This window comes from Heloderma suspectum, chromosome 4 (genome assembly GCF_057233095.1).
Source record: "Heloderma suspectum isolate Gila_16-S chromosome 4, 16-S_ref, whole genome shotgun sequence".
In the NCBI taxonomy this organism is placed as follows: Eukaryota; Metazoa; Chordata; class Lepidosauria; order Squamata; family Helodermatidae; genus Heloderma; species Heloderma suspectum.
Window position 1 is genome coordinate 189,700,194 of NC_139461.1, and position 22,832 is coordinate 189,723,025.

Below are 22,832 nucleotides of genomic sequence, written 5' to 3' on the forward strand. Positions count from 1 at the left end.
GCTCTGGCATTCGGCCTCCACGAGATCCGTGGCGGAACTTTCGTACATCCCTACTGCTAGAGCAATACGACAATGGAACCAATGACCTAGGGAGGTCGTGGGCTCCCCCACACTGGAGGCGTTCAAGACGAGGCTGGACAGCCACTTGTCAGGGATGCTCTGACTTGGATTCCTGCATTGAGCAGGGGGTTGGACTTGATGGCCTTGTAGGCCCCTTCCAACCCTACTATTCTATGATTCTATTTTATAAATGGAAGCAGAAAGCCCCATTTTAAATGCAGGATTTTAGGCTGGTGTAGAAATGCCCTAAGTGCTTCCTGAAGCTCCAAAAGAAGCGGAAGCCCCCAAACAAGTGGAAACATGCATTTCTGGAAGGAAGCAGGTCAGTGGAGCTCCCTTATATGCGCTCTGCTGACCTGCCTTCTTCCAGAAACTAGCATTTTGGCTCATTTTGGGTTGTCCCGGAAGTGCTAATCGCTATTGTGCAATCGGTGAAGGCCACCTGTGGAATGGAATTGGCAGGTCATAAGAGAATCAGTGAGGATGTAAGCATCCCATTGGATCCTGTCCCAAATGATGTAAAGGTTGAAATCTTTCTGTATATCAGGTTGGATCCAGACTTAGTCATGCTCAGAGTAGACCCAGTGAAATCGATGGGGCAACGTAGTCATGATTAACTTATTCTTCATTGATTTCAGTGGGTCTACTCAAAGCATTGAGCACAGTCTGGGAGAGAGTGCAGGACAGGAAGGCATGGCATGCTATGGTCCATGGGGTCACGAAGAGTCGGACATGACTGAACGACTGAACAACAACAACTCAAAGCATGCCTAAGCCTGAATCCAACCCACTATCTATTACTTATGAATTTGTTACAAAACATGGACATACACAGAAGATTTTAAAAGGGGGCTAGCCACTTGTGAATTATTTGTTTATTATTTCTTTAAGCACATTTATATACCACTCCCCTTTTCTAAAATCCCAAAGTGGTTCATAACATATTATAACACAATACATCATTAAAAGCATAACAGTATGCTCATATAAAGTGCTCATATAACAGCTCATATAAAGTGAAGGCTGGAACCCTAAGTACTATTTCACATAAATGGCTTCCCACAGGGTTCCCAACCTTTTTGAATCAGTAGGCATATTTGGTATGTTGAGATGGGTGCTGTCACAAAATGGCTGCCACTCCTGGGCATAGCCAGTCCCAAAACACTTGTTTCCCATGAGGCAAACTGATGAGATTAAAAAAAAATGTAATCTTGGCCAAGAACCTAAGTACAAGGCAGAGTTGGGTCTGAGCTCCAAAACACAAAACCAGTCTTTTGATACCACAGTTTTCTACTCCAATACTCATTTCACAGATGGCAAACTGATGAGGCTCAGAGGCAAGTAACTTCACCAAGGAACTGGGTAAAAGGCAGAGGTGAGGTCTGAGCCCTAAATGTCAAATCACATGTTTGCCACCATAAAACACAACAAAATGCACACTTCACAGAAAGCAATGCTGGGAGAAACACACAAACACAGAGGGAAAACACCACACACCCCAAATGCAGAGCACACACAAGTATGTGCATGAATAAACACACACAGATTGTCCCAGTTCACCTTTTATGTTTTTTGGATGGTTGAGAATGCTGGGCTTTTCTGTTTTATAAGAATGCCTCTGGGTCCTATGTGGGGCCCAGAGACGTTTGTGGAAATAAAGATGGTGCTGGAAGCCAGTGCTTCATTTTGCAGCATGCCAGCTCCTCTAGACAAACCTATCTATCTATCTATCTATCTATCTATCTATCTATCTATCTAATCTATCAACTATCATCTATCTATTAGGGATGTCAGAGAATTTCACCATGAATCTTGGGGAGGCCGAATGCCAGCGCATTCGGCCCCCCAAAATCAGTGGCGAAACGGTCTGCCCCCCCCCCGGGACGGGACTTACCTTGTGCGAATGTCCCTGGCGGCGGCGGCGTTGCGGCGGCGGCGGCGGCTGCGGCGGCCGGTCTTCCGACCAGCTGCCGCCACCGCCATTTCCAGTAAAAAAACCCCCCAAAACAAAAAAACGTGATAGGCTACGTAAACATTTACGTAGCCTATCATGGCTAGATTTTAAAAAAATACCATGATAGGCTATGTAAATGTTTACGTAGCCTATCACGGCTGAGTAAAAAACAACAACAAAAAACACGCGTACGCAAATGGTGGCGCCCATGGGCACCGTCACTTGCGTTCCTTATTTTGGCACATCTAGTCTACGTAAACATTTACGTAGACTACGATGAAAATAAGGGGAATGCAAATAGTGTTCCCCTTATTTTCGCCGTAGTCTACGTAAATGTTTACATAGACTACATGTGCCAAAATAAGGAACGCAAATGGCGGCGCCCATGGGCGCCGCCATTTGCGTACGCGCGGTTTTTTTTTTTTTTTTACTCAGCCATGATAGGCTACGTAAACATTTACGTAGCCTATCACAGCTGATTGCAGGGCCACAAACGGCGTCGGCTATGGCCGCCGCCATTTGCGTTCCCGGCCAGCCAGGATTCGTGGCGGGAGGGACGGGGCGCCTCCTCCCCGGCCAGAATTTCAGGGGGGAGGGATGGGGCACCTCCCCCCCAGCCAGAATTTCAGGGGGAGGGACGGAGTGCCTCCCCCCCACCGCGAATCAAATTTCGGGCAAGGTAAGGGACTTTTGTACATCCCTACTATTTATATATAAGTAGGGATGTTAGAGAATTCCGCCACAGACTTCAGTGAGGCTGGATTCTTTCGAATCCAGCCCCCCGGAGTCCGTGGCGGAACGGAGCAATCCCCCCCACCACCCTGTGAAATTTCCCCGGGACGGACCCTACCTGTTGTAGGCCATCCGGTCCCTCTGCTGCCCTGCTCTGCAGCCGTGAATGGCTGCCCCAGTCTGCAGCTGCCATTTGCCTCCCTACTTTAGCCGTGATAGGCTACATAAGTATTTACATAGTCTATCACGGCAAAGAGCAGAGATGCAAATAGCATCCACTACGCCATTTGCGTCCCTGCCTTTTGCCATGATAGGCTACATAGGCTATGTAAATATATACATAGCCTATCACAGCTAATGCAGGGACGCAAATGGCGGCCACTACGGTGGCTGCCATTTGTGGCCACAGCCTGGCAGTGGATGGAAGTCCAGCTGCGGGCGGGCCCGGCTGGCAGCTCTGCGGGCTCGCTGCAGAGTGGAGCTGGCCAGGAGGTTTCCGGGTGGGAGCGACAGATCGTCTCTCCCCCCGTGGACAGCCCCACCAAGAACCCGGTGAGTAATCCATACACCCCTATATCTAAGAATTAAAATAAGGAGAGGCAGGGAACCTGGTGGGCCTCATAGGCTCATTGGAGCCCATGGCCTCCATGTTGGAGATACCTGGCTTACCACATCAATAGCTGCCATATAGAATGATTTAAAGCAGGGGTAGGCAGAAAGTAGATCACCATTCCTGATTATGGGCTTCTGGAAGCTGAAGTCCAAAACACCTGGAGATCTAACTTCTGCCCGACCCTGATTTCAAGCAGCTTCCCTGTGATGGCTATACTAAGTAAGCCAGGCTTCAGTCACTTGGCTCTTTGTCCATATGGTACTGCTGTACCACGGAAGAGGCGTCCATGTGGTCTGCTTTAATGCCACTAGTAATGTCTTGAAAGGGAAATCATGTGATTTGACTGAATTCTGTTTCCTTCTTATGCTAGAGTTTCTATTATTTATTTATTTATTTATTTATTTATTTCATTTCTATACCGCCCAATAGCCGAAGCTCTCTGGGCGGTTCACAAAAACTAAAACCAAACAACACACAATAAAATAATTTAAAATATATAGAACATTAAAACCACAATATAACAATACAACCACAATAAAACCTAGCAGCAGTGCAGGAGTTTAAAATACAGATTTAAAACAGCAAAGATAAAAATTTAGAAAGCTAAAATGCCTGGGAAAATAAAAAGGTCTTCACCTGGCGCCGAAAGGAGTACAATGTAGGTGCCAGGTGAACCTCACTAGGGAGCTCATTCCAGAGCCGGGGTGCCACAACAGAAAAAGCCCTCCTCCTAGCAGCCACCCGCCTCACTTCCTTTTCTAGGCTTCGGAGAGAGGCGACATTGATATGAACAGGGATAGATGAATCTGTCATTGTTGGTTTTTCTCCATTTCTCATTTTTCCATTCTTATGTTCAGTTCATCCCAAACCAGGGATGGTGCGGGAGCCCAATTCAGTCCAGTAATCTGGTAGAATCGCCCCTGCCCGCACCCCCAAGCCCTGCTCGCTGAGCCCCTGCCCCTGCTTGCCCCCTGCCCATGCTCAGCAAATGACCTGAACTCACACCCTTGTCGAGCTTTGCGTTCACCATTTTTTGAGAAATAAAGTGGCGATTGCAAAAATGTGCATATTTGCGTATGCGAAAATGCACATTTTTGCGAATGCATATATTTGTATATGCATGAAAATCTGCATTCTTTTAAAATGCACATTTTTGCACACACACACAAATGTGTGCCTTTGCAAAAAATGCACATTTCACACATGGGAATATGTGCATTCACAAAAATGCACATTTTCGGGCATACAAAAATATGCGAATTTTTGCGATTGCCATTTTATTTATTTTTTTAAATGGCAACTGCAGAGCTTGACAAGGCTTCTGGGGTGAGTGTGGGCCGCAGGCTGAGCATGGAAGGGGCTCGAGGGCAGTCTGGGGACCGGCAAGTGGGTGTAAGGGATGGGCATTCATCCGGAGAACCCAGACGGGGGTGAATTCGCACATCCCTATCCCAGACATTGAGATTTATTTTTAAAGATTTGCATGAAAATGTGTAAACATTTTTTTCTTTTCTCCCAATACATGTATCATTCTATGGAATTAGCTTAAGACACAGAATTTTGCAAGCTATTTCCCAATAAAATGCATTTAAAAATATTTTGACTAATATATACATTTTTATGGGCACTTTCCCCTAATTTCTGCAGTTTTGTATGCATTTTTTTTAAAATAGAGAACTCCATTGCAAAATTCAGAGAAGTCCCAAGTTTCAAAGGGTCACTAGATTTTGGTTCATGCCTCTTTCCCCTGGCTCCCATTGGTATGCTACCATTTTTTGTCTGGCCCCTTTTGCCTTTGGCCCAGTCAGTTACAGGAAAGCTGTCGCTGAGCACTTTTCAAAATGGAATTTGGCCTTCAGGCTGAAAGATGTTCTGCACTCCCGATGTGTGAAATTAGGTAACTTTGCATTAAAATGTAAACCAAACAAATTTCTCTGCCATCCCTAGTCATGAGACAGAATTGCATTCCTTGTCCAATGTATGTTCCTTTTTACACGCGCTACCAGTGTGGTGTGGGCCTGGACCATATGGAAACAGCCCCTTCATTACAACAGTAACATATTAACCATGACAGATCTCCATTAACAGATGTGTAGAGGGGAGGGAGACAAGTTGAAGCCCATCTCTGACATGTATACATTAGCACATTTCGTAGGAGCAGTAATTGCCATTCAGGAGGGCTCCCTTACTGACTCTTTTATTAAAAGCTTATGATGAAGAGAAGATTAAGATTAGATCTTTCACAGATGAAACTGCAAAATCATTATGGAGCTGGATAATTTGCATTGGCCTTTCAGGAAATAATCAATCCTTTCTCCCCCCAGCTCTTCTGTACTAAAGTGACAAGCGGTATGGGTTTCATTTCTGTACATTTTGGGGCCAAGGACCTGTCCTACATCTTTTATCCCAGCCCCAAGGGCCATATTTTCTCAGGGTAGGGGGAAGCAGTGGGCAGGCCCAAGTGGGTGGAGCAAAATGAAAAGTGGGTGAGGCAAAGACATAAACACACAAACACACGCACATGCCACATCTCTCTCACACATACCACACCCACACCCTCACACCTACACAGTGTTTGGCTTCTGTGCTGCATAGTGAGAAAAGGATCCCCTTTCTCACCACACAGCAGAGAAACACAACAAACTACCCCTTTCCCACTGCTGAGGAAACAATTCAGCAGTGGCAAAGAGGGAGCTGCTCCATATGGAGGCCCCCTCTTCCAGAAGTTCCAGGCACTTTGAGCCAGAAGCGCCCAAAACAGAAGGCTTCCCTTACCCCTTGCCTTTCCTGCTGAAAACGGTGAGGGAAGAAGGAAGCCTTCAGGGATGATGGCTTCAAGACTTTCCAGGGTAGAGATATCAGAGAAATCTGCAACAGATTCAAATGAGTTTGTATTTCTATGAATCCAACCTACAGATTCCACAGAGGATCAGCTTCCTCTGAGTCGCACGGACTTGCAGACAGGTTATTTTTTTTTTACTTTCTGGGGGCATTTGCACAAATTTGCACTTGTGCCAATGTAGATTAGTACAAGTGTGCATTTGTGCTAATGCACACTTATACTAATGTACATTAGCGCTAATGTGCGCTTGTGCAAGTGGAATGAAATTCTCGTACATCCCTAAAAATATCCAATTTCCATCAATGAGCAGATGATGGAATGACAGGTGCCTGGCAATCTGTGAAATATAAATGGAATGGATTTAACAAAATCTCTACATTGCTACTCCAGGTACCTTGAGGCTGTGGTTCCCCTTGGAGCTAGCTTCCTTGTTCTTTTGCCTTTCCAATGGGCCAGGGCTTTGGGAGTAGGCTGGAGCTTGGTTGAGATTCAGCAGGTGGTATGGGGAGGCTGTGTGGGCCACCTCTGGCCTATAGGTCAGAGATTCCCACTGTTGTTTTATCCCTAAAACATATACACACATTTGCTATATTCTAAGATGCAAACATTTATCGATCCAGATTATGGAAATGTCTATACTTTTCCCACCCACATTTCAGATCTTGTTGAATACATTGATGGGACAAAGCAGAACCATACATTCCATCTAGGCTCTGGTCCAACTATGCCAACTATGCTATACCAACTATTCACTATGCATGTGAATCCTCACCCATTCTCTAAGGTCTAACCCCCATCATTACTACAGCCTGCCTGAAAAGTACCTACTCCACTCAGTGCAGCCAACCCACCCTATTTAGAAACTACATGCTGGTGGAGCAGGACAATGGGGATGGAGAGCTCTCCAAGACAGCCATGGAGGAGCCAGGAAGCAAAGGACCTTTGAGCTCAGCCTTTGCTTGGAGTTGGTGATCTCCTCCATTTTCTACAGGAGGGAGTGGCAGTGTGAGGAACCCAACAACAAGTTCCAAACTCCTGACGCCCTGACAGTAAGAGAGAGAAAGAAAAGACAGACAGCCCAGTGAAGGTTCTGGGCTTTCTCTACTACTTCCATTTTTGTTGCCCCTTTTCCTTCCCTGGACATTTATGACCCAGCTTTTCATAGGCCGCTACTTATATTGAGTCAGGCCATTGGTCCATCTAGCTCAGTACTGTCTACACTAAGGTGTGGGGGCTGCTTGCAGCCACAAGGCCTTTACTGTGCCCCTATGGGTACTCAGAACCTGCTGCTGAATTGACACTCACCTGCACTCTCCGCTAGGGCTGTGCACTGCTTAGGTTCGAAACCCAAATAATGAGTTGAAGCGGGCTGTTTCAGAGGTGCCTCCGTGTGGTACGAGCCAGAGCATGATAGCAATGAAGCACCCTGGAGTGACGCAACCTGTATATGACCTTGTCCAACTCAGTGATTTGTTCTGAGCAACTCAGACAGCCTGACACCAAAAGTATCAACTTCAGAAAGTTCAGCAAAGGGTTGAGGAGGAGAAGGAGGGAGGGAGGGAGCTTTGGCAAATGGAAACTCTAGTTGCCAAATCAGGGCTGAATGTAACCCAGCAATCTCCAATCAGAGACAGTGGTGGAAGAGGGGGGAAGATTGAATAACTGGAGAAAAACGTCCGTGTTTCAGAGACAGAGATCATTCTGGTGGTGTTACTTAGGGATATGAGGTGTGAAAAAGCCTCTCGTCTCGTCTCGCTTCTGCTTCTGCTTCTGCTTCTGCTTCTGCTTCTGCTGTGATCGCCATGTTCTTAAAAAAACATGGTGATTGGAAGACTATAGACTTATATGCAAAAAGAGCTGTGAATCACCCAGATAGGAGAAGGAGGTGAGGTGCACATCCCTGCCACTCGCTAACTGTCTCCTCCTCATGAGCAGGAGTCAGCTAGCAGTGCTTGGGGGTGTTTCCACCAACGATTTACCCCCTCAGTTGACAAGGCACAGTGGCCCTTCATTATAGAGATCCTGAGGGCTAAAATTGGGGCTGCTTTCTGTCTTTGTGTTGGAAGAAAGTAAAACAAGGATCCATGGAATCAAAAAGGGATCTCATGATTTCATGTGATTTTTAAAGAGGATACTCCCCAAACCACCATCCATTCACAGAGCACATCTGTCTCCATGGACTGAAGCAGAAAAATCATGGATCCACCACCCATGGGCACAGTCATGGTGCAAAGGGATCCAAGGCAGGGATCCTCTTGCTTTCATATGATTTTTCACACCATTTGAAGTGAAGCAGAAGATCTGGGATCTGTTGGGAAGCAGCAGATCTGGGATTCCTAGTGTGCATACTTGGACAAAGATGAGTTCAGTGCTTTGATGGGGGGTGGTTGGGCAGGGAGACCCAATGTAAAAATTCAGAGGATCCAAACTGAATTGGGTGTCTTATTCATGGCTTAATAACATGACGGTGCTATGAAGCCCCAAAACTATGTTTTTTGTCACTTAATCCATGGGCATAGATGTGCTTTGTGATATGGCAGTGTTTGGGGGTATCTTTCTTGTAAAAATCATGAGGATTTCCCTAACCCAAATCCATTTTTTTCCACTGTGGATGCACCCACAAGTGGCGGATCCATGATTTTTCTGTTTCAGTCCGTGGAGGCAGATGTGCTTTGTGATTGGATGGTGGTTTTGTGGGTCTCCCTTTAAAATCATATGAAATCAGGAGGATCCCTTTTTGATTTTTTTGGATCCTCATTTTACCCGGTCCCCTTTGTGTTTACTGCTGTCTTTCCCAGCACAAGAATTTGGCTGTCTACTCAGAAGTAACACTCATAATGGTCAATGAGACTTGCTCCTGGACTTTCAAGGGAAAGGTGAAATGGGGGAGGGGAGCCTCTTCTTATTGGTTGAGCAGCCCCTGCCAGTCAGATGACATTCACTCCAACCCCCAACCCCACCAGGAAGTATGTTCTCTGAAGCAATTTTTATTGCTGTGGAGAACCTGCTCGTGGAGCCCTGCATGGACCACATTGCAGCGAAGCTGATTCCTTTTAAATTAAAATTCAGTATTCCTCCATTAGCTTCTCCTTCTGTTGTCATGGAAACACGGCCATAGACAGCCGAGCAGGCAGGGGGCCGAGGCGGCACGGTGCTGAGAGGTATAGCTTTTTGCTTTGAGAGTTTTTGTGGAAAAAACTCAAAGTTAAGCTGCACCTAGCACAAAGAATACTGGGCCAAACTGTCTGACATTTGGCAGGTGGGATCCCCTCCATGTCAGCAGAGAGGCCCCCAAGTTTCATGTATTTATCATGAAAACTGAAAAAAGTTATGGCCATTTGTGTTTTCCCATGCAAGTCAATGGGGAAATGCCCAAACCGAGTGGTCCAGATATCCGAAACTCACTTTGGATCCAGAACCGAGTCAAAGCAGAGGGGGTCCAAATCGGTCTCAGTCAAAGTGGGGCTGATTTGGAGGGTCTGAAGAGGCATCTGAAGCAAAGTGGGGGTATGTGCACAGCCCTACTCTCCACTCCCATCTCCAGAGATCTTCATACAAATCACCCTTTCCCCACTGCTGCTAGCTCCCAACCCACAAGCCAGTATCACTTCTGGCCCTCAGGGCCGAATAGGTTGTGCATCCTTTCTGGCAGTGGCTCTACAGGTATTCGGACAGGAGCCTTTCCTAGCCCTACTTGGAGATGCCAGGGATTGAACTGGGGTTTTCTCTAGGCAAAACATGTGATCTACCAGGGAGTAGGGATGTTGGAGGAATCTTGTTTGTGGGTGGAGCTTGGCAAGTTTTCGCTGGCTTGGCCTCCTGGTCACTCATCTGCGAGCTGGCCTGACTTGGCGCACAATGAGTTGGGCCAGCTGACAGATTTTTCGGTTTTCTTTTTAATTTGTGCAGATCATGATCTGTGCAAAATCATGGCTATAAATAGCACAATTTGTGCAAAAGTGTGGGTGTAAATGGTCTAATTTGTGCAAATTAGACCATTTACACTCACAATTTTGCACAAATTCAGCTATTTACGGCAGTGATTTTGCTCAAATTGTGATTTGCTCATTAAAAACTCTTTAAAAACAAAAAAAACCTGGGTTTCAAGAACTAATTGGTGGCTTAGCTCACAAATGCAAGCCAAGTTGGGGTGGGGGGAGAACTGCTGGGATCTGTTGGGCCCCGAAAGGGCTGGATTTTTCTGTGATGGACAGCTTTACCAGTGAGCCATGGCCTCTCCTTACACATTAAGTGGCCAAGGTGGCACTCTGCCAAGGAGCCTTGTGAGTAATCAGAGGATCTGGATTCCCCTTCCCCAGCCAATCTGTTGTATGTCAAAGGGGCAGAGGGATGGGGGTGGGGAGGTGACAATCCTTTACTTTGTGTATGGATTCCAGGAATGGAGGCAGTGATGCAGCTACGTAATTTTAGGCCCTGGACCTAAAGAAGCCAGTATTCTTTAGAGGGCCTTGTGTATAACTTCAGTTGACCATTCCCTGCTTCTGTGTTCCTGATACATTACAGCAAGACACACATACATAAATGAAAACCCCTGATAATAATCATACAAAATATTCTGAGCATGTGCATATTTCATATTTCAGAATCATTCGAATCACAGCGCTATCATGACTACAGGGATAAAATGGAGTTTGCGTCAGCTGCCTTGGTGCTAGACACATTTACTTGGGCATAAGCACCATTTTATTGTAGAAAAGGAGAATATATTTGAAAAGTCAAAATAACAAAATAGCCATCTGTAACTATTCAACTACTCACTGGAAAAGACCCCGATGCTGGGAAAGACTGAAGGCAAAAGGAGAAGGGACGGCAGAGGATGAGATGGCTAGATAGCATCATCAATGCAATGAATATGAACTTGAGCACACTCCGGGAGAGAGCGGAGGACAGGAAGGCCTGGCGTGCTATGGTCCATGGGGTCACGAAGAGTCGGACATGACTTAACGACTGAACAAACTATTTAACTGCCTTGCCAACTGCATATATATAAAAATATGACTATAAGATATTTTTAAAAAAAAATAAAGAAGGATGCTACTGCAAGCAGCATCAGCCCTATGCAGGCCCAGCTGCTGACACTAGGCCTGTTTGCTGCTGCGCCCCTCACCTCAGTCACCTGGCAGTCTACGGGTGGTTATTTGTGGGGCCCCTGGACTGCAGAAACCTAGGGATGTACGAAAGTTCCACCATGGATCTCGGTGAGGCCGAATGCCAGCGCATTTGTCCCCCTGAAATCGGTGGTGGAACGGCCTGCTCGCCCGACCCCCTGGGACGGGACTTACCTGGGGCGGATCTTCCTGGTGGTGGAGGCTCCGGCGGCAGCTCTGGCGGCAGCTCCGGCGGCGGTTCAGCGGCAGCGGCTGCCGTGGCTGGTCTTCCGACCGGCTGCCGCCGCCGCCATTTCCAAGTTTAAAAAAAAAAAAAAGTGATAGGCTACGTAAACATTTACGTAGCCTATCATGGCTAAATTTTAAAAAACACCGTGATAGGCTACGTAAATGTTTACGTAGCCTATCACGGCTGAGTAAAACAAACAAACAAACACGCGCGTACGCAAATGGCGGCACCCATGGGTGCCGCCATTTGCATTCCTTATTTTGGCACGTCTTAGTCTACGTAAACATTTATGTAGACTATGGCGAAAATAAGGGGAATGCAAATAGCATAGACGCTACACTATTTGCGTTCCCCTTATTTTCGCCGTAGTCTACGTAAATGTTTACGTAGACTAAGACGTGCCAAAATAAGGAATGCAAATGTGTACGCGCATTTGCGTACGTGCGTTGTTGTTGTTTTTTACTCAGCTGTGATAGGCTACATAAACATTTACGTAGCCTATCATGGCTGTCTTCAGGGACACAAACGTCGGCGGCTATGGCCGCCGCCATTTGCGTCCCTGCTAGCCAGTGGCTGGATGTCCGGCTGCTGGTGGAGCCGGCCAGCGGCTCCGCAGAATCCCTGCAGAGTGGAGCCGGCCGGCCAGGATTCGGGGGGAGAGGGACGGAGCGCCTCCCCCCCAGCATCTGCATAATCCGCGAACAGGTAAGTGACTTTTGTACATCCCTACAGAAACCTGGGCTTTGGCCCTGGAATCTAACCCTAGCTGCACCAATGAGTGAATAAAACAGCACTGCTTCCTCTCAAGCTCCTGCATAAAGGAGAAGGTCTCTGCTACTCTTCTGCAACATGGAAACAGTGTGTGTGTGTTGATTCCAATTTTCTCACTTTGAGAAGAGTTTCCTGAAAGAGGGGATGTAACCAGCTCACTTTCTGTGGTATCTTGCACTCTCTTAACTCTGTCCCCAGCCACAGGAGAAGGAGTGGCTGAAATGCAGGCAATCGAAGAGGCCTTTGTGCCCTTTTCATATTAGTTGTTGTTGTCTGGGAAGAAGCCAATAGCATTTCTGTTCTTTCAGGCAGAGACTCACTCTCTGCCTTTCTCCACTGCGCATCAGACAGTGTTCTAATGGAGAACAGTGTGGCTCAGCCCTTTGATCACCAGAAGGTACCAGCCATGCCCTTCCTTTGAAGGGTGATGTGCACTGTGAAAGGAGGTATAACTTCCTCTCAGTTCACCACCACCATCCAGTCTTATGCCTGAGCTGAGTGACTCAGCTTGCCTCAGTTCAGGGCCTTACCTGGGGTTTTGGAACTGTTTGGGCTTCTAGTTAAAATACCCATTTCTAGTTAAAGCTGCAGGGGACAGTACCAGTGAGTCTTCCAGAAAAAAGGCACCAAGGTATGGATTGTGTATGCTGTAATTAAATGTAAGAATCAAATTTAATTATGGTGGAGACATCCCTGTGAAAGAACTGGGTAGGGAGTTAGTTTGGCACCATTCCCCCACCCCCTTTTTTTAAGAGAAAAAAGCCTCTCCAGTTTCATGGCTTTTGAAAGCGGTCTGAGAATTATTTTGATGATCTGTGGAAAACAGTGAGCGCTAGAGATTATGAAACCGCCGAGGCGTTCAGTTGTAGGGATGTCAGAGAATTTTGCCACGAATCTTGGGGAGGCTGAATGCCAGCGCATTCGGCCCCCCGAAATTGGTGGCGAAACGGTCTGCCCCCCCGCCCCCCTGGGACTGGACTTACCTTGGGCGAATCCTCCTGGCAGCGGCGGCTGCGGCGGCGGTTCGGCGGCGGTTCGATGGCGGTGGTGGCAGCGGCTGCGGCGGCCGGTCTTCTGACCGGCTGCCACCACCGCCATTTCCAGTAAAAAAAACAAACAAAACAAAACGTGATAGGCTACGTAAAGATTTACGTAGCCTATCATGGCTAGAATTTTTAAAAGTACCGTGATAGGCTACGTAGATGTTTACATAGCCTATCACGGCTGATTTAAAGGAAAAAAAAAACACGTGCGTCCCTTATTTTGATACGTCTTAGTCTACGTATCCCCCCACCGCTAAGCACCCCTGCGAAAAGGTAAGTGACTTTTGTACATCCCTACTTACAAGCACTGACTTACCCCACTCTACCTGTCAACTTGTCCAGTTGTTGCAAGAGTTATAATTGCATGTTCCAAAGCTTTGATTGTCCCTTGAATCCTAGCAACATTTTAAAAAGGAATATGCCTTTCAGAAGAATGATTATTATCAACTAGCTATTAAGCAGATGTAAAATTTCATCGGCATGGTAACTGGAAGTTTTGAGGAGAGCTTAGTCATTTGACCTGTTGCCCAGCTATACTTGAATCAAGATTTTATCCTTCCGTCTTTTGTCTTAGAACCAGACTTCTAATGTTGGCCACTGTTGTGTGCAACGGTAGATCTTTGAAAAATATGGTGTCTCCATGTTGCACCAAAATGGGGCTCGTATGGAGACTGGGCAGCTGCTGTAAGTCCTGGCCTCTTGCGTGGTGCGTGTAGTGGGGGTTTGCTGAGCTGGGTTTGGGAGCATGGATGGGGGGGGGATTTGGTGGGTTCTTGGACCCAGTTGAGCATCTGAGCCATCCCTAGGTGCTACAATTAATTTCACAGCCCCATCTGCGTATCACTAAAACACCAACAACATTGCACTATGCTGCAAAGTTGTCATAGACTACTCTAAACATATCCTTCCACTAAATGGGACTAACAACACTGGGCTACTTTGCAGGACTTGTGTAACCCACACTTTTGCAGCCACAGCCCTGATTCCTGCAGTGTGTTGCTGAAGACAAGCCTTGCTTCACTTGCCCCACCAGTTTAATGAGGCACAGTAAGGTTGGAACAGGCAAGCAAGCAAAACTAGGATGAGGGAAGCAGCAGAAACTGCTAGGCATGGACGATGTTCCCATGTTCTCCCCTCCCCTCCCCTCCCCTGTGGGCTGGAGAACAATTTATTTTTATTTATTTATTTATTTATTTATTTCATTTCTATACCACCCAATAGCTGAAGCTTTCTGGGCGGTTCACAAAAATTAAAACCAAACACACAATAAAACAATTTAAAATATATAGAACATTAAAACCACAACTCATTGAACAACTCATTGGTTCACTTTGTGTACTCAGCCAGGGGCCCTTGCCAGGTGGAACAGGATGGGAAGTCAGTGATTTGCATCATTACAGTCAGTGAGGGAGCATGTCATACTGTCCGTTTGCTTTATGAGGTGTGCACTCCCGCGGGCTACCAAACCAAAGGCCTAACAGGCCTGCCAGAAAGCCGGCCTCACTGCCCCTTCCAGGTCCACATTCTGCCACTTGCATTGCATCCCTTCTCAGCTGAGCTTGATGGAATCCTGCCCCCACCTGACCTCCCCTGGCTGGCCCTTGTAGGGAACTGGAGAGTACAGATAGACTGGGCTGGTGTGTGCAGCATGGGACGCTCTTTCCACTCTCAGAATGGAGCTACTTTAGCATGGAGGAGCCTGGTCATGCTGCCGCCTGCTACTACCTCTTTGCAGGTGCTCCTGAAGCATTGAGGACATTCCGCCGCCCCATGTTTAATTTACTGACCTCCTAACATGTCCTGAGCCTTGCCTGTGTGGCTGGAAACTGAAAGGGGGGGGGATAGATGGGCAGGCCAGCATGAGCAGCCACTGATGCTGCTCTCAGAATGACTAGAATCTGGGGGGTGGGAGCAGTTGCACCCCCTTGCCCCTGTGAGCGGATCCCCATTGTTGAAGCTCATGTGTGCATCCACAAAGTACCGCACAAACAGAACCTTGATATGAAACCAGAACCACATCAAGACTGCCCTTTTAAAAAAGTGTTCTATCAATACATGTGTGGGTATCAGTAATGCATGGTGGGAAATACGCAAAGGAAACAAAGGAACTAAGAGAGCTGGTGTGGTGTAGTGGTTAGAGTATTGGACTGAGACTCAGATGGCCTGGGTTCTAGTCTCCATTTGGCCATGAAGCTCACTGGGCCAGTCACTGACTCTCAGCCTAACCTCCCCCACAGAGTTGCTGTGGGGATAAAATGGAGAGGAGGAAGAGGACCATGTAAGGCATAGCAAACCATGACAGCTTCAATTTCAGAATTTTAGAACGTTTTTTCCTCAGTTCAGTTCTATTCTGCCTTGTGATTAGAATCATGTGAGGCAAGCACACTTGCTCCACCACTTCCATTGCTGTCCTTGTCGCCCTCCTCAAATTGGAGGGCAAATGCCTGTAGCTGGGAGCCTGCCTAACTCATGCAGGATCCCCATGTGATTTAGAAACCTGATCTTGCAGGATTCTAAAATGTGCAGGGAGCTTACGCGAGCGGGCTCCCTGCTGTAGACATGCACCCTTCAACTGGTGGAGGGTGACGAGGATGGAGACATCGTTGAAGGGGGAAGCTAGCATGATAATCCCTGCTCTCCCTTCATGCAAATCTAACTGCCTAGGGCACTATGGCTCAAGTTGAATGGGAATTTAGGAGCAGTGGAATGCAGGGCAGAGCAAACTAGGGAACTCTGAAACAGGGCCCATCATTAATGGATTTCATCATTAATGAAAGATGGAGTGTGAAGCTAAGCTTTGGACTCCCCAGGAAAGAGAGGGGCTGAGGGTCAAAACAGATATTTCTTTAAATCTGTATCTCACAGTGTTGTTGTTGTTCTCATTTTTACTCTAGAGTAGGTGCAGGGCCCCCAATCCAGATCCCGCCCCCAATGTTAGGGTCCCAATTTGGATTCAAGCCCTGTGCCTACTCTAGAGTAATAATATTTTTTAAACCAAACCAAACCCACCACAGCTGCTAGAAAGGGATGAAATTAATGTCTGTTTTGGCCCTGAGAAGGAGAAAAGGCCTCTTTTGGATTCCAGACCTTGTGGGAACAAGTTGCTGCCTTGGAGTTCTCCAATGTACTGACGCCTTACTAGCTAGGGAGAAAAGAACAGTTCACAGTTCAGCTGAAACCACTCCATCCTCCTTCAGTTACAACAAATATATTACCATTTGAAAGGGCCAGTCAATTCACGGAATGCAAGGAGACCATATGGGTGAAAGTCATCTTCACCTCTTGAGCATGCAAGAGAATGCTTTCCAAGTCCTGTGTCTTTCACAGGATTTTGTACGTTGCTTAACTGAACTCCAAACCTCACATAGCTGCTTTCTGAACCAGATAATGTTTTTTGTATCAGTTGAATGTGCACTTCTCAAACAGCAAAGAAAATCAAGCCTATCAACACTATTCCCATGTGAAATGTGTGCATTATGTTTTTCAAGACACTATGCAGATTTTTGAATTAAAGGACATGTGGAAAAGCTCATGTTTACTGCAGCTAGCTGTTGTTGTTGTTTTAAAGGGTTGCATTATGCTAGAAGCTCCATTTCAAAAGTGTCTCCAATGTTTGAGTCTGATGGCTATAAATTATTTAGGATTTTAATGTAGGAGACCAAATAGAATAATGCATGAGGGCAATAAATAAGTAAATAGACAAATAGAGACCATAGGCAAATAGGTAGAAAGCTATTACTTTAAAACTGACTGATTGGCTTGGAATAAATATTTGGTGGTTTTGAAAGCAGTGATGAGTTGGCATTAGGGATGCCACTGTAATCCAGCAGATTTTTATTTCCAACATGGATACTGTAGTTCTGCTACCGGAAACTGTGATTCTTCTGTCCTAACCTATCTGTTTTACTTTCCACTGAGCACAAATGCTTCTCAACTTAGCTTGGGGCTTAGGAATGGGGGGCATTGAAAGCAAAGGATAACATTCACATTGGGATGCATGCATTCTGATGTTCACCCATCCAATTTACACCCTTAGTTCTTAGAAGCAAGGCTATGTGAGATGTTCTATGGACTTTCTATGAATATATAAGATCTCTGGGTGGAAAAGTGACAAATGTCACAGAAATAAAGGAGCGACTTTGGCACATTCCTCGCTGACATTCTTTGGTAACACAAATATTTATGTATTCATTTATGCATGCATTTATTTATTTATTACATTTCTGTACCACCCAATAGCCGAAGCTCTCTGGATGGATTGAGAAATACTTTTCTCAATCAATTCAATCCTACAACATTATGTGAAACAGACAATGTTTAAGTGGCCTTTACCTCAAGAAGAAATATGTGCCTTTGGGTATATATCTAGGTAGAGCTAACCTTATTTTAATAGTCACATGCCCTCTTCCTAAAGGACCCTGGAAATTATTGTTCTGTTGCAAAATGCAGAAACAGAAGGATGGCTACCCCTCTGTATGATCTTGAATTCAGTTCGAGCATGCCAAGGGTGTTGAAGTTCTTTCAGGCCAAGGGTCGAATCCCATTTCAGAGAAGCTCTCAGGGGCTACATTTCAGTGGTATGCAGGGCCAAAGGGGCAGGATCAAATTTTATTTATTTATTTATTTATTTATTTATTTATTTCATTTTATTTCTATACCACCCAATAGCCAAAGCTCTCTGGGTGGTTCACAAAAATTAAAACCAAAATGTGCAGGATAAAACAATATAAAACATAAAAGCATTAAAACCACAATATAACAATACAACCAGAATAAAACCTATCAGCAATGCAGAGATTTAAAATACAGATTTAAAACACTCAAGCTAAAATACTAGGAAGCTAAAATAGTAAAATGCTTGGGAGAATAAAAAGATCTTCACCAGGTGCTGGAAGGAATACAACGTAGGTGACAGGTGAACCTCTCTAGGGAGCTCATTCCACAGCCAGGGTGCCACAGCAGAAAAGGCCCTCTTCCTAGTAGCCACCCGCCTCACTTCCTTTGGCAGGGGCTCATGGAGAAGAACCACTGAGGGTGATCTTAGGGTCCAGGCAGGCACATATGGGAGGAGGCGATCCTTCAGATAACCTGGCCCCAAGCTGCTAAAGGCTTTGAATGTGAATACCAGCACTTTGAATTGGGCCCGGAAATGGACTGGCAGCCAGTGCCGCAGCAAAAGTACTGGTGTAATGTGATCTCATTGGCCAATCCCTGTTAACAATTTTGCTGCCCTATTTTGGACCAGCTGACATTTCCGGACCATTTTCAAAGGCAGCCCCACGTATAACGCATTGCAGTAATCCAGACGAGAAGTTATCAGAGCATGGAAAGCTGTAGCTAGGCTGTCTCTGTCCAGATAAGGGCGTAGTTGGTATACCAGCCTAAGATGATAAAAAGTGCTCCATGCCACTGAGTTCACCTGTGCCTCAAGTGACAATTCTGGGTCCAAGAGCACCCCCAAACTACGAACCTGATCCTTTAGGGGGAGTGCAACCCCCTCCAGAAAAGGTTGAATATCACCTAGCCAGGCAGACAGACCACCCACTAACAGTACCTCTGTCTTGTCTGGATTGAGTTTCAGTTTACTGGCTCTCATCCAGTCCATTACCGTGCCCAGGCACTGATTCAGAACAGCCACTGCCTCACCTCGGTTTGATGAGAAAGAGAGGTAGAGCTGGGTGTCATCCGCATATTGATGGCACCTCAGCCCACACCTCCAGATAACCTCCCCCAGCAGTTTCATGTGGATGTTAAACAGCAAGGGGGATAAAACAGAGCCCTGTGGAACCCCATGGCACAATTGCCATGGTACAGAGAAATAATCTCCCAGGCCCACCTTCTGGAATTGGCCTTAGGAGCAGAACCACTGCAGTGCAGTGCCTCCCAACCCAGGCAACCTATCCAGAAGGATATCATTGTCGATGGCATCGAAAGCTGCTGAGACATCCAGGAGAATCAACAGGGTCATATTCCCCCATCCCTCTCCCAGCAGAGGTCATCCCACAGGGTGACCAAGGCAGTTTCTGTTCCAAAACCAGGCTTGAAGCCCGATTGAAATGGATCTAGATAATCCATTTCATTCAAGAGTGCCTGGAGTTGTCCTGCAACCACCCGCTCAAGCACCTTGCCTAGGAAGGCCACTGGCTTATAATTGTTAAAGTCCTCCAGGTCCAGGTTAGGCTTTTGAAGAGTGGCCTGATTACTGCCTCTTTTAAAGCGTCAGGCACCACTCCCTCTCTCAAGGAGGAATTTACAACCTCCTGGACCCAGCCAGACATCCCCTCCTTGTTTGATGTAATAAGCCATGAAGGGCAAGGGTCAAGCACACAAGTGGTCAACTTGGCCAAAGACTTTGTCTGCATCCTCAGGCCTCAATAACTGAAACTCATCTAATAAAACTGGACCAGACAGGACTCTGAACGCCTCTACCATGGAAATGTATTTATAGTGGTGACCAATTCATGATGAATATGAGCAACTTTATCTTCAAAGTGCCACGCAAACTCATCACAGCATGCTACTGAGGGTTTCAAAGTCTCTCTCCTTGGCACAGAATGTAACAGGCCATGAACCACTCGGAAAAGCTCCACTGGATGACACTAAGAAGATGCAATGCTGGTGGAAAAGAGCTGTCTCTTTGCCACCCTCACTGCCACAGAGTAGGCTTGATAATGAGCTCTAACCTGTGTTCAGTCAGACTCAGCACGAGTTTTCCTCCACCTGCATTCTAGCCATCTCCCCTCTTGCTTCATTGCCCTGAGCTTGGGTGTATACCAAGGAGCTAGCCAGGCTCTGCTCAGAGGGAGGGGGCATTTGGGTGCAATCGTGTCAACCACCCGAGTCATCTCTGCATTTCACAGAGCGACTTGGGCTTCAACAGGGGCACCAGCCATACCAGCAGGAAAATCTCCCAGAGCCTTCTTAAATCCATCAGAATCCATTAGCCTCTGGGGCTAATAGATCCCCCACCCTTGCAGAGGGGAAAGGGTGCTGAAAGTCTAAACTTCAGCAGGACCATAACAAGGGGACAGATGTTAATTCCTCCATTTTCAGATCACCATCCTCCTGCCCAGACAAGAAAACCAGATCGAGTGTGTGTCCTTTTACATGTGTTGGGCTGATGACATGTTGGGACAGCCCCATGGTTGTCATGGCGGCCATGAATTCCTGAGCCACCCCGGTTACAGCGACCTCAGCATGGAAATTGAGATTCCTGAGGGCCATCACCCTAGGGGTCCTCAACACCAAGTCCAAGACCACCTCCGCAGGTCAGGCAGGGAGTCTGATTTGCAGCAGGGTGGGCAGGACATCAGCAGAATCCCTAGTCTGTCCTGGGTACCCAACCCAAGGTACAGACACTCAAAATCTGCACTCAAATGAACAGGAAGCCTAGAGAAGGAGATCAAATTCCTATAGATCACAGTAACCCCCCCCCAACCCTTGAGTCAATGTTGGTGCTGCACTGAGCGCCCAGGAGGGCACAGCTGGGAGATAGTAACTCCTCCCAGTTCCCCTACCCAGGTCTCAGTAATACATGCCAGGTCAGCCCCCTCATCCACAATCAAATTGTGGAAGAGGGAGATTTTATTTTGGACTGACCTGGCATTCAGCAGCAGCAGCAGCAGACCCAAGGGCAAGCTAGTAAGGCTGCCAGGAACCATCTGTTTGGGGGAAGAACCAGAAGAAAGGATAGCCATAAGGTGTCTAGCTCAGTAGCTCTTATTCTCCTCAGCTGGCCAGTTCATACCAAGAATACCAGCATATTGTAGCTTAAAGCTCTTACTGTCAGTAACTAAGCCTTAGGAGAGGCATTTCAGCCTTTAGAATGGGGAAAATGAGGCACAGCTTCAGGGGAGCGATGCTGTTCCATCAAGGGTTTGACCTGCTCTCCCACCATCACTGGAAACCTTATAAGCAAGGCTAGAGCTGCAGCTTGAGATTTGAGACTGAGAGGCACTGTTTCAGGGGAGAGACACTGTTCCAACTAAGGGATTTCCTCCCCCTCATCTGCTCTGTTCCTTCCCCCCTGCCTGGGAAAACTTATACGGATCAGGGGATTATTGCAGCAATCCTTTGGCATTTTTGCTGGTGGGTTTTGCTTTTGGGCAGGAAGAAGGTGTGTTTGGGATCCACCATTGTTGTTGTTTAGTTTTATTTGTGCTATTTCTGCTTTAAACTTGTGTTTAGTGTATTGTTTGAATATTGTGTTCGCATATTTTTTTGTGAGCTGCTTTGGGGGCCTTTTGTCTGAAAGGTGGCATTGAAATAAAGTGTGACATAACATAACACAAAACACAACACAACACAACACATGCAACACCCCCCCCATGCACACAACACCCCCCCACCCAAAACAGCCCTCATACACAACACATGCAACACCTCCCCCTTCACAACACACGCAACACTCCTCCAGACACACAACACCCCCACCGCCATAACACACACAACACCCCCTGACACCCCCAACCCCACACAACAGTAAACAACACACCCCACACAACATAAAACATAACATAAAACACACAGCACAAAATCTGGGAAGGATGTGGCAATCTGAGGAACCCTGGAAGACCAGATAGGGACCCCAGCTAGGCCACATTTGCCTCCCCACCCCAGCCCGAGGCTCAGCACCTCTGCAGTATGCCAACATGTCTCTGAAATAAGGTACATACCAACTCAGAATATTTGGAAATAACCTAGATAGGGCAAACGCCTCCAAAACCTACTTTGAGTAGAAGTACACACCTCTTCAGTATATGCCTGACTCACCTGTTCCCTTCCCATTGCAATCTTTCAAAAGTCATTCTGCAGGCTCATGGTGAAGGAGGAATGGCCAAAACAGGCAGGAGAATGAGAGATGGAGCAGAGAAAAATAAACAGGCAAACAAAAAAATGATAGATGGAAGGTGGGATTGGGCGACCCAGGGATGTTGGCATTTACTGAAATTCTCTGAACTTCACTTCAATGTAGGGATGTCAGAGAATTCTGCAACGGATCTCGGTGAGGCCAAATGCCAGTGCATTCGGCCCCCTGAAATCCATCGCGGAACGAAGCCCCCACCCCCCCAACCCACGAAAGGCACGCGGGACGAAGTCCCCACCGCCCCCAACCCACAAAAGGCGTGCGAAATGGAGCACTTACCTGCTCCCGTCCACGCTGCTTTGCGAATGGCGGCCGTCCTGCGGCCGCCATTCGCTTCCTCCTCTTCACAGCCATGAGATGCTACATAAATACTTAAGTAGCCTCTCACGGCTAATGCAGGGACACCATTTGCGTCCCTGTGGAGGCCACGATAGGCTACTTAAGTATTTACGTAGCCTATCACGGCTGGGGGAAAAAACCCCAGCGTATGCAAATGGCGGCAGCTACCCCCCTGCCGGGATAGGCTACGTAAATATTTACATAGCCTATCACAGCTCAATACAGGGACGCAAATGGCGGCAACTACAACAGCC

At 46.8% G+C, this 22,832-nt stretch overlaps 1 long non-coding RNA gene across 1 annotated transcript in view; it reads left to right on the forward strand.

Annotated features, from left to right (window-relative positions):
- LOC146347873 (uncharacterized) overlaps positions 1-22,832 on the forward strand; it is a 74,760-nt gene that overhangs the window by 27,057 nt on the left and 24,871 nt on the right. The window lies entirely within an intron of this gene.